Source organism: Triturus cristatus, chromosome 7 (assembly GCF_964204655.1).
Source record: "Triturus cristatus chromosome 7, aTriCri1.1, whole genome shotgun sequence".
In the NCBI taxonomy this organism is placed as follows: Eukaryota; Metazoa; Chordata; class Amphibia; order Caudata; family Salamandridae; genus Triturus; species Triturus cristatus.
In genome coordinates, this window is record NC_140590.1 from 663,727,276 (window position 1) to 663,742,640 (window position 15,365).

The following is a 15,365-nucleotide window of genomic DNA, read 5'->3' on the forward strand; positions in this document are numbered from 1 at the left end:
GACTGCAGGGCAGACAACAGGTGCATGTCACCTCAGTGCTATAGCCGATTTCCATTGTGTGCTAGTTGTCATTAACTGCACATATATGGCACTCCAAACACCATGTCACAAGGCACACACATATTGCAGAAGACCACAATGGCACTACATCAATGTACAAGCTATTTGTCATACTAGGGTTTCTTCACTCATATGTACACAGCTCTTCCTAGTGCAAAACATGACAGCTCACATGGCAGTCCCATCTTTCAACAGTTGATGATAAGATGTTAAATATTTGTCCGTAAGTATGGTTCTGTGGCCACTAGGTAAGTAATGCAAACTTACAATAGAATAACTCTTTAAATGCATGAATGATGGAGTATGAATACTTTTGGCTGCTTAATTTCGTTGCTGAGTGTGACCTTTTCCTCATTTCCTCACACCTGAACAGATCCAACCACTGTGTCTCAAAAGAGGTACAAAAGAGCATAGACAATAACTCGTGGTATCAAAACAAACACAATTGGCATATACAAGCACAGCTGCAGCTGCCCTGATGGCCTGCAGTGCTTTAGTACCCCCTGAAGTAGTGTGCCAGATTATCCTAACTAGTTGCATTCTTAATAACATAATTTTGAAACGTGGTATCTGCATAGAATGGCACTATGGCCAATCCATCCCACAAAGCTGGGCCAGTGCACAGAGGTTAAAGTCTACATGTACATATATATGACCAACCTTTTGGCTCTACTCTTCACTTTAGCTGCAAGTCAGGTTGTTGTATCACAGTGACAGGAAAGTGTTGAGTCAATAATGAAAGGTGGGCCACATCACTGTCCATACAAGACATCCTGAAACACCAGTGTTACCTATTTCTTATGCAACAACCAATCAGGGCCATGTGAACACATACCACGTCTCAGTAGTCACAGTCACAATCATGTGTCATGCTGCACCTAGGAATGTGACTTGACTAACATGTAGATATTACATTCCAGTTTCTAACTGTGGAAAAATATACTTAGAACATGCAAAGGTTATCCTACATGCTTTGATAATGTAATATAACTGAATGTATAATGCAAGGAGTGGTGGCGAGATGTAAGTAGTTTACTGCACCATTAGGCACCAATCTATGCAGGTCGGTGCTCATTAAATGGCCCAGTATTTGAGAAATTATCATACAGAATGAAATTTGACACAATGGCCTAGACATAGGCAATATATAGCACCCAATAATGCATTTGTCCACTATCATGAGGAATAACATCCAGCTTCTGGAGGTTTCAGCACCAAAGTCTGCTTGTCCTGGTAATTTCCTGGCAATTTTCTCCCCTATAAATTTGGGCAGATTTGACATGCTGAAATTGTCCGGGTAAAACTGTGAGAGTGTGGTGTTAGCCATCAAACACTGCACATCGCAAAGTTTTCTGGGTCACTCATAATGAGGGCCTAGGACTGTTGTCCCCCTCCTTCCCTTTCAGTCACCTGTGATAGCTGTTTTTCAGATCATATATTTACATTGCAGTTCAGATCTATCCACCAATCACACATACCCAGAAGTAACATCAGAGCAAATGATAAATCACCCATTCCTCATGATGCCACTGTAAATGACCTCCACTTCATTCTTCTGCCTACAAACTCTGAAAATGTTTAAGAAGAGAAGCAAGATGGCCCCCTAATTCATATTTTTAGATGTGGTGATCATCCGGCAAGAGGTCGTCTGCACCGATTTTCATTCACAAGGAGAGACTGACATGTACATCTAATGATAAAACCAGGAAGGAGGTGTATAGTTGTTGGGATTACCACCATGAGAGCAAGGGAAATGAAGAGCACTTGTATGATCTAATCATCATTCTACTTTGTTCAACATAGGTTACCGAGGATTTTAAGGGAGACAGTCTGGCAAAACTAACCCGGCCAACTGGAAGTTCACAAACAGCACCATGGCAATGAATTCATGTCATCCAATATCTAGGTAATACTGTGTGCACATTAAGCATTTAGGGTTGCCACCTGACAAGTATTTTAAACACATAGCTAGTATTTTCATGCAAAAACTGGTGTAAATGTTGTGAGGATCTGTTTAAGCCATATTCTTCCTTTATATAATAAACGTATAATCAAAACACCAAACTATTGGGCTCTGATTACAAGGGCAAACAGAAGTCAAATTATTAAGTCAAGTCTGAAGATTTATGATTTCTTTATCAAAATTCATATTCAAGTACTAGTTACTTGCCTTTCCAGGGCCTCAGAACATAAACTCAGGACCAATAGTTTCCTCTGAGGGAAGTGACAACTCTCCATACCGATATAGAAATATTGTGTCAAAAATATTGCCTACAAAAATTGAGTTCACATACTTTACATATCATCTACAAAAATATTGTGTGAAAAAATATTGTGAAGCAGAGCAACGCCAAAAAAGGTAAGCATATTGTTTCATTTTTTCAATCAATATTGAATTATAAGGAATTTATTTTAAAATAATAAATCAATAAATAATCTTAGTAAATAAAGTTTTAATAAATTGTAAGTAAAATGTATGTTCATACACACACTCCGATGCAACCACCTATATATTGAGGTATGAAAATAGGACACATTTCAGATTAAGCAAAGCCTTTGTCAAGTGTTAGATTTATTATTGTTTATAACTTTATTCTTTGATTTAAGAACAATTTAATTGACCAGTTGACAAAGGTGTTACACACGTAACATAACATTCACTGTCCACTTCCATGATCATGAAGTGTTGTATCTGTTTTTTTCCAGCTTAATTTAGTTTAGGTGGGATTAACCTTGTTATAACAGTTATGTTCAAAAGTGAGATGCATGACCAATGTTATGGATTGTATCCATTGTAATACATGATGATTGACTCATGTCCTGTTTCTCCCTCAAGCTCCACAGCTGACATCAGTCATGTAGCTGGGACACAGAAAGCCCTGGAGTGGAAGAAGTGATCTTCTGCTACAGGATGCAACCTAACACCATCAGTACTATGTGGAGGACAAGGCAGAGGAATTCTGTGATAGTACAACAAAATCTCTGTGGATTAAGGCACACAAGAGTGAGGGATCCTTGATATCTCTACATGCCAAGAGGACACTGAGGAAGAAAGACCTACTGGACAGGACAAACTGTAGCTGTGGAGTACACAATTCAATCTCCATGTTAGCAAGAGCCCACCTCTCTCATACTACCTCCACCTACAACCTGTGTTAAACCAACCATCTAGCAGCAGCCAAGCATGCATTTGGTTATCAAATAAATACCTGAAGCTTCCATCCACCCAAAACATTGTGCCTGTCTCTGGCACTATGCAGCTTTTCTTGGGCATTCAGTCTGTTTTCCTGCACCTCCCATACAAGAACAACACCTTTTTTCCTGTGATGGTTGGAGAGGTTAGGGTTATATTAATTCCTAACCAAGATGTCCTTCCTCCCAGTTTGTCTGCCAAATCTTCCCTGTCCAAGATGATATTAAATATTTTTTCTTGTCATTCCCTGTTCTATTCATATATAATAGAGCTTTCATGTGAGAAGGATGCTTTCAATGCCACTTTTTTAATTTCTCACATTTTGTTCCAGATTTTCTCTCCTTTTTAATGCATATGTTTTCCCTTTTGGAAGACTATGACAGACTATTCCTCTACTGTGTAGAGTAGTTTTGATGTCTTGCTTTCCAACTCTTGTGAAGCTCTTCATAGTCAACCAAGAACTATACACATTGTCAGTGAGTTTTTTCTGTCATTTGTGAATTTTTCTTCCTAACTGAGACCATCTTACGGGGACAAATGACTCCATTTACATTTTTGTTTAGGGGCAGGGTCACAACGTGTCTTCTTGTAGGAGTTGCCCATTCTTCAAGTAATCATGAAAGAAACAAGAGAGAGCTTAAGTCGATAACAGATTGCTATGCTGCTGATTCTATAGATCTGCGTTAGACATTGATTCATCTCACAAGAGCCATAACAACTCCATGTCAAAAATACAACTATAAAAGTGTTTTTGGCTGAGGGTCTACAAATGTCTTAGTAGTCCCTGATGGCACCACTTTTTTTCTGGGCCTCCAATGAAATTGAGGGAAGCTTTGAAATTCCTATAAGTATCTCACATTTGAACAAACATAATTAACAGTCTATTAGACCTACTTTGGTTTGGACTGGAAATTAAATATATCAAACTACAATTTACGATTGGTGTCTTTTACATATTATTAAAGGCATTCTCATATCTGTGTGAAAGGAACAAATTTTGCCCAAACTGGATTTGTGGGGTGCTTACCAGTTCATGGATACAAGAAAAGGCAATTAACGGAAACATATTTTTGGGGCATCTTGAGCATCAAATAAAGCCAATTCTGCTTTACAACGCTTCTGCCATTCTTCAACCCTTCACTGATTAGATTTTTCTGATGGCTTGTATCATGTTAAATCATGTTGTGCTGGCATACCTGAATGGCATTTTGATATTTTATAAAACCCTTCCTGACCAACAAGAGCATGTGCGACAATGTTATCCAAGATTTAACAGCATATATTTACTCTTAAACCTGAGAAAAGTTAATTCAATTGGCCGAATATGTTGTTTTTAGGATGAATTCATCTAGTGTGTCTATGGATCCAAAGAAAGTGTTACCCATCCTTCAATAGACCTCTATTACAACTGTTAAAGAAACCCAAACCTAGTAGGGTTTGCACATTTTTAGCACCAAATTATTAAAACATGTGCACACTATTGATGGAGCTCATCTATTAAAAAGGAAAATATGTTTATATTGGAACTTTCAATTTGAAGAGGCATTTAATATGTTTAAGAGAATGCTCACTGAAGCTCATATTCAATGCCATTTTGACACCACAAAGAAATTTATGGTGGAGAGTGACGCTTCTGAAAGGACTTTAGGAATTGTTTAGTGAAGACAATGGACAAGAGCGTCCAGCTTTCTGTTCATCTCATATATTGTGAGAAAGTTAACAGAACTATCTGGAACAAGAAGGGAAGTCCCTAGCTAAGAAAAATACATGTTTTGAGTGGAGACGTTTCCTAATGGGTAAAAAGGAAGCTCCTGAAATTCAGACTGATAATAGGTATTAACAATGTCTACAGAACTAGCAGTGTACACCAAGTCTGCAGCCTAGGATGGCAATTTTCTTGTCACAATTTCTTTTTTATTATCAGTTATCTTCATGGTTCCGAGAAACTGTTGGCAGATGCTCTAGTTCATCTTTCTCCTGAATCAATCAAGTATATCTTCTTATTGTGTGGTTTATGCCACTCAGTCTTTTTGGAAAGGTTCAAGAACAATTTTAACCTGAAGAGCTTGAAGATCTTCATCTCAAAACTACCCTTGCAAAACCTAATGATTTCTATTTCAGACAAGCTATGTTCATTTCTACCAATAAATTGCAGCTTGATATGGTAGGCAGGTCGGTATTAAGCTATATCAGGCCTAAATAAGTCAAGACCATGTGGGAAGTTGTTTTACATCCTTTTTGGTGATTTCTGGTTAATTTTAGTATCCAAGAATGTGTTCAGTAGTCTCCCATTGGTGATCAAAACAAGCCTTTACTTTCCAAAACTTTAGGATACTGGCACCTGTTCACTGTAGCTGCAGAACTATGGCATTAAACATCTCTTCCATTTAACATAGTGCCTTTGAGTCACTACGGTAACAGTCAATACTCTGTCATTCATCAACAGTACCAACAGCTTTTGTGGGATGCGGGTGGCTCTCACATTGCCCTCAAAAGGTTACAGAGAGGGGGTCTTTGATGGGGGAATTGCAGGCCCGGATATCCTTAAATAATACTGGGCCTCACAACTTGTAGCAGGAAATGACTGGGTATTTGTAGACCGAGCCACGCCGTACCTTCGATTACATAGAGAAGCAATGGGACACAGTTGCTCTCCAGTGATTCTTTATATGTGGGGCAATGCACTGCTGATGCACATGCAGACATTGGTGGGAGCGTGGAGGGATGCCGTGAAATTCTGCCGGGGAGCTGACGAAGAGGACCCCCTGTGGGACAGCAACCTGGTGAAGGGGGGGGAGGACGTACAGAGTTTTTCGAAATGGGACAAGCCTGGCATAGAACACCTGGGTGATTTATGCAAGGGGCCCTTATTGGTGTCACCTGAGGCTCTTCAGAAGGATAATAGGCTAGCAGCGATGGAGCAGGTCAGGTATGTACAGGTGGAGCCTGCCCTTAGGAGGAGGGAAAGCCACTGACAGAGGTGGTGCCACTGGAGGGGCACCTCCTTTTAGGCAAATGCCAGAAAAGGCCATCTCTCTTATGTACAGAAAGATAACGAATAACACTCCTAACTAATTACTGACTCTGAGGGACTTCTGGGAGGTAGACTTAGGAGACTTAGAAGATGACAATGAGGAGGCAGCTTACAGAGCATGCAGGTTATGGCATTAGGGTCTGGGTTCTGGTTAGTTGACCTTCGAATCCTACATAGGTCATATTACCCTTGAACACTCCTGCACAAAATGGGAAAAGGTTACTCTGCACTTTGTTGGAGGGGCTGCCCGATCCTTTAGGAGAAACATGGATAATGGCACAGGTACAAAGCCTGGAGGTCCCGCTAGAGGCAAAATGGCTTCTGCTTACTATATAGGGTGAAGCAGCATGGCCCAAGTACCCAAAACTGTGGTTAACAGTAGGAGCCGAGGTGGGAAAAAAATATCATGCCACATTTATCGTCCTTACGCCCCGCAGTCACAGACTGGGAACTGGACATGGAATGGCTGAAGACGGCTGAAATGCCAGAAACCGGTCCTAGGAAGCTTGTTTTCGGTCCAGGGAAGACATGGCTTGGCAGTTCGGGCTGGACTGTTCCCATGAGGCACAGGGTCAAACTGATTTGCATATGGCCATGTCTGAACTGGGGTGGCAGAGTGGGCTAAAGAACGGTGATGGATCAAACCCAGATCTGTTGACTGGGTGTGAGTGTTTGATTGGTTCTGATGCTCCGTCCATCACCACCCCCTTTTGTACCGCTATGGAATGGTAACAGCATGCAGAGAGGGTGGTGTACCAGAGTAGGGGATGCTCACAGAAGTGGGAAAAGATTTCGGGTTTCTGGTAAACTTATTGTAGCTACTAAAAATGCCAACGTTGATGTGGGATGAGGTGATGGGCCCCCGCAATGATGCTTCAGACATCTTTTGATTGTTTGTCTTTTTGTTTCCAGTGAAATGTCCTGAACTTACCCATGAGCCCATAATGAACAACTTACTTTTCGCAAAAGACTGTACTGTTAGCTTGGTTCTTGTTTTTGTTTCTTGTTTCACAACTAAATGAACGAAAATATGATTTTTAAAACATTGTCTACAGCTGAAGATGTGGGCTAAATTTTACTGATAGATGATAGATGATTGAGGTCTTCATGGTGTGCCACACACTATAATGTTTGATAAACTCGATATCTTTCATATTTTTGGAAGGCTCTTTAAAAGGAGCTAGCCACTGAGTACACAATTTCTTCAAGTTAAGATCCTCAGACCAATGGATAAAGAAAGCAATGCAGTTATAGCCTTGAACTGTATCATCGTTGTCACTGTAATACATTTGGGTCTCTTATCCACCATTAGCTGAATTGTGCTGTAACACTGCAACTTATAAAGCCACCAAAGTTTCAGCCTTTATCTGCTTACATAGTTTTCATCCAATGATTTTCCCTTCCTCACCTTGTGTTGATCCTCTAATTCCAGCTGCTAGTGATCATGTGAAGTACTTACACAAAACAAAGATAATCAGTTTGTGGCAGTTTATATAATTTAAGGGCCAGAATGAAATAAGGTGCTGACAAGTCAAGATTGTCTTCCGCTTTTCATTATAGTATGTAGATTTGGCTATATTTTTGCTTCAAACTTCGATTATTATATTGTGGTCATTTTCTTATTATTAATGAAATCAATTCTGTGGCGGCTTTTTGCTTAATGTTACTTCATACTTGGAAAAGTCATCCTGTTTGCGATGTATCACAACTGAAAACTTATGGCTCTGATCATTATCACAGTTAGTTTCTAAATTACCTTCCAGAATGGTATAATGTGAACCTGAAAATGAAGGTTAAACAAACCTGTGATTCCTGAATCTTCTGAAGTGTCTTCAGGTTTTGATTTCAGTGCAAGACTATCTGCCCAATGAATGTTTGTAGGAAGAAGATTCTGCAGTTCATGGTCCCTTGCTGGTTTTCTGTTTCATTTCAGCATGAGCCTGATAAACTTGTTCTTTGAGAGCGGCAGTTACATATTTTATCTGCAGACAGAACTCACTGGAGACCAACCTTGGTTCTGTGGAGGTGGTGGAATGGTCAGCTGGTACCACATCAGCAGCTGGGAAGTTGTTTGCTTAGTAAGCAGGAAGGATTCTTTGATTCACCTAGGAGTGTGGACCAACATCGACATTCATTAGTCCTGAAGGGTTTCCACTGGCAGTGGGCTGCGCTGATCATATTCCAATATGCCAGGCTGATTGTTCAGAGGCAGGAGTATAGTGGTACGAAGGATTAGAGATGCTGCATGTATCAAGGGTAAGATGATGGTAACAGACATGTTTTAAGGCATTGGCAAAGTAGGGCCTCAACCTTCCAAAGGGCGGTATGAAAGAGAACTTTTCCTCTCTCTCACTTCTGTATTTTTCTATATCTCACCCTTTAATGAATACGTCTGTATTGTTTGGCATCATGGGAGTGGCATTAGTAGAAAATGGGTAGTGAAATATACCAAATAGGGGACCTAAAATATTTCTTGCTTGGGGTCCTTAAGGTTATACTGGTTGGATATTCAATCTATCTTTTTGTGCCGTTCATACAAGGACACAGCCATTTTCCTGTGACTTCAAGAGTGATTAGGGATATATTAAATCCAAACACAGCAGGTTGGTTTTCCAATTTTTGATCTCAGAGCTCCTCTATCCAAGAAGGTCTTGCATTATTTTCCAGTGAAGTAATTGCCTATTCATACATACTAGAGCTTGGATCTTAGAAAGATGTGTCATGATGCTTTCAATTTCCCTATTTTTCATCCTGTTCATCTCAAAGTTTAAAAATGTTTAGCCCCTAAGTTTTACTCTTTTTTTCCTGGAGCTGGCAAGCATTCCAAGTATAGCTCCTGGTGTAACTTAGTCGGGATTCAAACAAAAAAATAAGGTGGCACACTGGCTTCCCTCCAACGTTAAGTGGGACACTAATCTCTACAAGGAGGTTTTTCTGGTGCACAGGGTAGGAGGAGTGGGCTCCTGGCCTAGGAAATTCCAAGGTGAATGCATAATAGCCACTTTTTGTCATCCAAGGGTGGTAGGAGAAATTATAGCTCAGGCTAGAGCACTGTGCGAACAGGATCTGTAAGGATTTTACCATTTAACTTTTTTTTACAGGCACCTGTATCTGGCAAACCCTGGTTAGAAATAACCCAGTCCAGCCTTTATATCATGCAGATCAATTTATTTTAAGAAACAAATATATGGTCCTGTCCGGCCAAAAGGATAATTACTGACAAAACTGTGGGAGGAGGGTTGACACGTGATCAGGACTTAACAGAATCTCTGGTGACTGTCAACTCGTTATAGCCCTCGGCTGTACTAGGAGATCCCAGATGATGAAGCATGTCACCTTGGTGAGTGGTGGGACTCCGTTCCCTTACTAGGGCTTCCCTTAGGTGTGATTAGATACATTTGACTGGTGTAGGATGCCGTGAGCATCGAGCAACACCCGAGACCCACGGATAATTGAGTTTGTTTGACTGTCAACTCGTTTGAGCATTGCACCCCTGAACTTCTCTGATAGCCAGGACTTGGTGAGTGGCCATAGCAGAGGGGAGATTGCCACCAACCCACCAGATGATAGCTCCTGTGTGCAGACCCACCATCCTGCTGCTACATCCAATGCCATAGCGGAGGATAGCTCACACAAAATGGCTAAGCCGGCCCAGAAACCTAATGCAAATCTGAAACTGTTGTGCTGTAACATGGCAGGTTTAGAATCAAAATTATTAATTGAATATTGGAGCACAACCGTTAACAATTATGATATCATATTATTGCAGGAGACTTGGGCAACAGATGATGTCTGTTTTGATGGGTGCATATGTCACAGCTTCCATGCCTCTCCATCACTCTCTGGTCAGGCCAAGGGGGGATTTGCCACCTGATTCATGGTCTCTATTATTTGTAGTATTGAAAAGTAGAACCTGGGGGGGCAATGTTCATGCCTTTAATCTGAGGTGGGATACGAATTTTAGTTTGGTATTGGTACATTTTTATAACAATGATTTTTCAGTTAGGATTGATCAGAATTTTTGCCAACTCTTTGAATTTGTGAATAAAATAGAAAAAAGGGGCTCATGCCTGAACATACCATTTAACCTTATATTGGCTGGTGATTTTAATTCAAAGCTGGGTGCCCCCTTATTGTCAGCTTCAACTTTCTTGCCTGGAACCCAGGATGGGCCAGATACTTGCTTTTTTAGTGGCCTATGATTTCGACAGTGCTGTCATCAAAGCTATGCTTGCTCCTGTTCCTACCTATACCGGTAGGGGACCTGATTCTACAATCGATTATATTTTTATCACTAGCAGCGTGCAATTCTTTGTCTCAAATGGGGACATCCTGCCCACCAAATATAATAATCACAACCCTATAACACTCTCAATAATTATTCCAGTGAAAGGGTTGAAGGAAACACCTCGTCGTAAGGAGTCTATTCTCACAAAAGATGGGGGCGCCGACTAGTTTGGCGCCCCATTAATGCAACGATGATCATGAGCAAAATTGATGATGGCTATAAAAATTTGATTAGTTGTTGCCTTGCAGAGGAGGTTGACCCTATTTTTTGTCTTAATAGTTCAGTAAAATTAAACTCCCATATCAGAGATTTGCTTACGAGGCCTATTGGCAATAGGGCTTGCCACAGTAAGCCATTGTTTGATAGGGCATGTAGAGAGGCCAACATAAAACTGAGAGCAGAATTATGTGTATCACCAGGAGTTAGGCAGCAATAATTGTTTGCAAAAAAGTTTACATGCAGGCGATAAAAAGGAGAAGGGCCGAATTGAAGGTGGAGAAATGAGAAACCTTGCTGCATGCCTGCCAATCTAAGGTTTCACAGGCCTTCTGGAAGATAGTACGCATTAGCCTTTCACCAGGTTCTTCCTCCCGCAAAGTTAGCACCCATAGAGGGCCAGAGGACTGGATAGACAACTTTGGTAGAATCTACTGTGCTAATGAATATACCAGGTGAATGGCCCTAGCGATTGTGTGCTTTCCCTGAAAACCGAATTTTCCCTTGAGCAGGTGTTTGACAGTATTATTAATAGCCCATCTAACAAAGCACCAGGTCGAGATGGGATTCCAATAGATGTATGTAAGGCCAGCCCAGGGCTATGGACTCTTTTACTTCTAAATGCCATAAACTCCTCCTGTAAGGCAGGCGTTACATCGACCTGGCACACCTGCACTATTGTACCTGTTTTTAAAAAGGGTAGCATACAGGACCCAAAGTGTTACCGCCCTATTTCTCTTTTGGATTCCACCATTAAGATTATTCGTAGAATAATAATTGATAGGTTCCTGTCCTGGTCTGTGGAAAAGAATGTTCTTTCCCCGGTTCGTTATGGATTTAGAAAAGGTCTGGTACCTGTAGAACAAACTATCTCACAGTATCCAAGTACAAGTTTGACAATTTCAGAACCCTCCACCTAGCATTTATAGATCTATCAAGTGTTAACAGATCCAAGCTTTGCGATGTTTTAAGTTCTCTGGGATTCGATGCGGACCTGGTAACCTTTTTGCGTTGTTCGCACCAGGATACTATGGCTTCTGTGAGGTATGGGGATGGAGGAGAGTGCTCCGCTGCCTTAACAGTTAAACGCAGCATCTGCCAGGGCTGTGTCCTGGCATCTATTCTGTTTCTAATATATATAAATGGCTTGGAAAATGCTCCAGTGAATTCATGGGCATATGCTCCTCTAGGCAATAAAAATCTGTCCCGCACATATATGCAGATATTGGCGTACTGCTTGCCAGGACAGCTAATGGCCTTAAGAAATTGATTTCTACGTTTGTGCTGTTTATTAAACAAGCTAGATTTGGAAACCAATTTGACAAAAACTTGTATTATGGCCTGTAGCTCCAAAAATATTAAAACTCAATGCATTAGTATTGGGGGAAGGGCCATTGAGAGAGTGACTTGGTTTCCATATCTTGGCATTATGTATGATAGTGCATATAATTGGAGACTATGCATAAGTGACAGGAAAAATAATTTTTGCCATGCAGTCAGTTCAATTTCCTCTCTTTCCTCTGCTTTTGGAAACAAACCTATATATCCCTTAATTTAAATTGACAAATATTGACAAATGGTGCTGAAGTTTGGGGCTTTAGGGAAGTGGGTTGCATCCAAATCAAGGAAAATGGAGTTTGCTGTTGTTTGCTGGGTGTCCCCTTAGTACTCACCATTTTGCTATCCATTAAGAAGTGGGTTTAGAGTATATTGAGAATCAGATTAATTTTGCTCTTCTGATGTTGTGGTGTACAATCTGGCACAGCGAGGAAGCTAGCTTGAATTGGGAAATTGGTTTGGATAGTCTCTCATGCCGCTATGGGAATAATATACCCTGGATTAAGTATATTAGGAAGATAACTGTTGACTTAGGTTGCCCCTCAGTTTATGAGAATCCCACTAATATATGCAAAAAGGATTGAGGGTGGATTAGGGAACACTTTCTTTCCTAGAGACACGGCCCTTCAAGAGAATAGTTAAAGCAATCAGTCACGGAATACTGTCTTGTACAAACTGCACGAGCGTGGCATCGTACCTGGGTATGGTCCAGGGCGCTTGGGAGCGCATGTTATTATAACAATTCAGGCTAGGGTCAATTAGGTTGTGCCTTTGTTTCCCGCAAAGGTAATTTGCTGATTCTGACATATGCATATGCCTGTGTGATGAGACGTTTCCCCAGACCTTAATTCATTTTGCTTTTTTCTGTAATTGTTATATCCCCCTCACTAAATGCTATTGTTTGCCTGTGATAGGCAAATCCAAATTGAATAAATACAGAGTAGAGCTGTTATACTTACAGCAATTAGGATGCCCTGAAGTATGCGTTGCAGTAAGCATCCTTCTGAAAAATGAAATCCAGATGCACAATACAATGTTGTTTTAACATGTGGGTTTTTAGCATTTTTACATGGCCTTTTATATATTTTATCTTATGCTATTGATGATTGATCTGGAATGTTGTCATTTTTCTCTCCATGCTTTTTATCTATTTATGAATTTTTGTGGTTGATCTGTGTCTTTTATGATCTGCTTTTGAAAGTGATTCAATAAAGATAATTTTGAATTGTTTGGATTTAATTGTGTTCCCTCACTAATGCTGCATGTATATCTGTGTGCAGGTGCCAGTGTTAGAGCATTTAAACTATGTACATGATGGATCTTTGGAAATAGCAACCCTAAAAACCAAATACCCTACCAATCAGCAGTTAACTTGAAGTATGCATCCTATCCACACATAAAACAAACTCCAGGTGAAGATGGATCATCTCTTTGTAAAATTTGCCAAGAGTCTCATGATAATTCAAATGTGTGTTCACAACTACTGTTCCCTATAGGTATCTTTCTAAGTTGATGTAATCTTCTAAAAAGACACATACGCTACCATTATGCCTTCTCTCTAACTTGAATTTTGGTTACAGCATTCTTCTTCTAGAATAATCTTCTTCCCTTTCCAGACATTCTTCAAAACATCCTAATTTTTATTTTTACTGCATGCAAATTGTGTTCTCCTTTGCTCTAAATTTATGATAAATACTTTCTCTAGTGGGCTCATCAAGCAAGTTAGACTATTTTCATACATTGTCTATAGGAAGAACAAGTCTAAAATAATGCCAAACAGTCTCCATTTCCTTTGCCTGTGGATGTAAATGAATGATTTTTTAGCAAAAGTACTTTTGAAAGAATCATGTCAAAGTTAGAATAATAAATTCTGTTGTCCATGAACTAAAATATGTAAAATACTATATGTAGTGCATATGACAGAGGAATTTGATGGTATGCCACCTCCTCATCAGCTGACGAAGGTAGGGGCACACACACCATAACAATCCTTTGCATCCAGAGCTTGTGTATACTCTTGAACTAATCTAGACTAAACATTTTTGGGATATCCTTCTTTCATGTAATCTACAAAAGAGGCTTTCAAATCATCCTCATCGATGTACAAATCTCTCTTTCTCAAGTGTAAAGTATACCACTAATAATAATGCTATTGCTACTAACACTATTACTAAAAATGTAATACCCATAATAATCATGCATCTAGCTCTGGTTAAAACACACGTTTGTCTAAAACCAGACCTTTTAAAATGATAAGTGTAGCATTGAGGGAAGTGGGGTGGAGGAGAACATGGCAGCCGGCGAGTAGCGGGTCACGGAGGATCCCGGAGTTGTGAGTAATTAATTTTTTCGCTTCCCGCTGGAGCGCATGAATTATTCCGCTTGGATGCAGGGACAATAAGGTAGAAGGGATGCTTACTGTAACCGGGGGCTGATGAGCACGGCAGCCTATCCCTTCTGTGCCAGCTGGTCCAATTCCAGTAGACGGCATCAGTAGGATTGCCTGACCGAGACTCTCACTGAGCTCGAGCTGTGCTTGAGCTCAACAGAGGGCTGAAAGCTGTTGCTCAATTTTCCATCCAGGGGAGTAGTGGCAGAGGCAGCACAAGGGCTGCAAGTCCTTAGACGAGCTGGAAAGGAGGGCTGAGAGCGCAGAGCCAAGCAAGGAGGAAGACAGTGCAAGGGGCCCAGAAAATCGAAGGAGCATCTGTGGAAAAGGAGGCAACACTTTTAAGAATGAGGCAAATATAATCAAAAAGCATAACAGTCGCTGTGTGGTAGGAGGAAGGACTGCTCAAGGGAGAACAAAAGACACCCAGGTACTTGACAGTGGAGTGAAGACACAGGAGAGTATTATACCCCAGGGCAGATATCCCCTTTGAAGTTTAGCCTTGGGGGGCCGAGGGGTCCAAGGTAACGTGCAATTTAAAGGAGTAAAGAACAAAATTATGGATATGGTAAGGAAATCTACAGAATTAAATTCAGAGCAGGTAGCTGCTGAAGACTGTGTTATCCCCAGAAAATGGAAATTTAGGAAGAAAAAAGCGGATTTACAAGTACAGATTTAAAAAATCACCCCTTCTCTGCAGACTTTCTTTAAAGTGATGCCAAAAACCTTAATTCTAAAAAACCCAGGTATATCCTTTCTGACTAAGGTCGCACCGCCCTTGGAGGATATAGTAAGTCCAAACAGGTTCCAAATTTTGTCTGAGGGTCCTCAGATTGCTGAGAGAGCT

At 40.6% G+C, this 15,365-nt stretch overlaps 1 protein-coding gene across 5 annotated transcripts in view; it reads right to left on the minus strand.

The window, feature by feature from the left end:
• Window positions 1-15,365, minus strand: part of LOC146810317 (ATP-binding cassette sub-family A member 10-like) — a 1,555,322-nt gene that overhangs the window by 466,315 nt on the left and 1,073,642 nt on the right. The window lies entirely within an intron of this gene.